The 2,173-nt window shown below is 40.1% G+C and overlaps 1 non-coding gene across 1 annotated transcript; it reads left to right on the top strand.

Annotated features, from left to right (window-relative positions):
• Positions 1-1,548: 1,548 nt before the first annotated feature.
• On the top strand, positions 1,549-1,621 carry Trnav-aac. The gene has a single exon. It is a non-coding gene; the product is annotated as a tRNA-Val (tRNA).
• Positions 1,622-2,173: the final 552 nt, after the last annotated feature.

The following is a 2,173-nucleotide window of genomic DNA, read 5'->3' as shown; positions in this document are numbered from 1 at the left end:
ATATAGAAAGAAAATTTCTATTGCTCAGTTTTGTAGACTCAAGAACATGACGCTCTGATAAGGGCCTGGATGGCTCTAAAGCATCACAGTAGGAGGAAATGCAAGAGGAAAAGTCACATGGAAAGATAAGAATTCAGAGAGAATGGAGAGAACCAGTCTTGCTTTCTTTAGTTCTTTTTTAAAATAACAAGTCACTTTTGAGACAACTAACTTGGGTTTTAGAAGAACTAGGCTACTCCCACCTGAGGGCAGACCTAACCTCCTCCAATGAGGCTTCACTGCTTAAAGCTTCTACCCCATTCAACACAGGACCTACAACACATGAACAGTTTGGTTCCTCCAAGGGTTCATGTAAACCATAGCAACAGATGTAGGAATACATGTGAATATATAAATGAGGAGGTCCTGAGCATGGCACTAGTAGAACTCAAGACAACCAGTCATAGGTTGGTCTATGCCCCTGCCTACTGTGTGCTCCCTAGCCCACCAGAATGTTCCCAGGGGAGCCAAGAAGTAAACACTTTCTTGCATGTGATGGTGCAGGTGCTCTTTTATTTGTAGTGCAAGTGGATAGTGGCAGCCACGACTCTTATGTACTGTATGTGTTTTTCCTTTTTTTTTTTAAATTTTATGCTATTTTTATTGTAAACGTTGCATTATTGTAAAGGTATTGTAAAAGATTACATTACATAAGTAAGGTAATGAGTACATTTCTTTTCCAACAGTGTTACTCCCTTCCTCATTTTCTCCACTTTTCTGCCTCCCTGACTCCCCTCCCCCCAAATTGTAAAGTCCATTTGCAACAGAATGGCTTGTGAGTATCTCTGTTGCATTGGTTCACCTTGTCCTTTGTCTCACCATTTCTGATTCCCCTTCTTATTCCCAGATCATATGACCTATAAAAAGATGCTAATTGAAATGAACTCCAAGATATGGAAAGAAGAGGTCTTTATTGCTTTGTTTTCCTTTCATCCCCTTCCCCTTTGGTTTACCCCATGTCACTGTTTTTTACTTTAGCACCCTTTGTCTTGTCTATGTTTATCTGTATGTGTTTTTTCATGTCCCTTTTTCTTGATCCTCTGGAGAATTCCCATACTCCATGTGGTTCTCAGCAGTTCTTTCTCTTCTCTTCTCTTTTTTCTTCTCTTCTCTTCTCTTCTCCTCTCTTCTCTTCATTTCTTTCTTTCTTCTTGCCAGTCTTGAAGTTTGAACTCAGGGGCACTGTTCCTGAACTTCTTTTTTCTTAAGGCTAGCTCTCTACCATTGGGCCACAGTTCCACTTACAACATTTTTGGTTGTTAGTTGGAGATAAGAGGTTCATAGACTTTCCTGCCCGTGCTAGCTTTGAATCACGACTCTCAGATCTCAGCCTCCTGAGTAGCTAGGATTACAGCACCTGGCTCAGGAGCTCTTTCCTAGACCTAGTTACCCACAATTAAGACAACTTCCACTGAATACACTAGACTACTCAAGTTAGCCTTTCTGAGTTCCAAATTCACATCTTAAAGATTAGTTCAAAGATGATCGTATTATTCAAACAAATCCACCTGTGGTATGGCTCAGGTGGTAGAGCACCTGCCTAACAAGCATGAGGCCCTGAGTTCAAACCTCAGTACCACAAGAAAGAAAAAAGTTTGTATTTATCCTAAAATCTATATCTGGACCTTAGAAAATACATGTCTTCTTGGGTGAATTATTAATTCTAATAATTTAGCCCTCCTTATGCCTGTCCTTTTTATCATGTAGCTATGCATTTACCCCATTAAACATGTAGAATGTATGTCCCTTGACTTTGATCTTGGACTAGTGACTTTATTTTTTAGTCAGTGAGATATTAGTAAATATCAGGCAAGTAAGAACTTGCAATACACTTGGGCTTTGGGATTTCTTTGGTCATTTGAACCTCAGCTTTGGCCTTGAGAAAAGCTTCCTTGGGGGAAGCTGAGGTCCTGTCATCTTTGGCCCAAGATGAGAAATGGCTCTTGGTACCTGAGACTGACATAGAGTGTCCCTGTAATCGACCTTGGAGTTAAAAAAAAGATGCTCCTTGTGCAATTATGAGTTTGTAGTTGTTACACAGCAGTTTTCTTTTAAAGTGAAAGGAAACCAATATAGAGTCTTTCCATGGGGTTGCTAAGCCAGAGAAACATGAACTCAGGTTATCAGTGGATGC

Source organism: Perognathus longimembris, chromosome 4, assembly GCF_023159225.1.
Source record: "Perognathus longimembris pacificus isolate PPM17 chromosome 4, ASM2315922v1, whole genome shotgun sequence".
Classification (NCBI taxonomy): Eukaryota; Metazoa; Chordata; class Mammalia; order Rodentia; family Heteromyidae; genus Perognathus; species Perognathus longimembris.
This window is presented reverse-complemented; position numbering and strand designations above follow the sequence as displayed.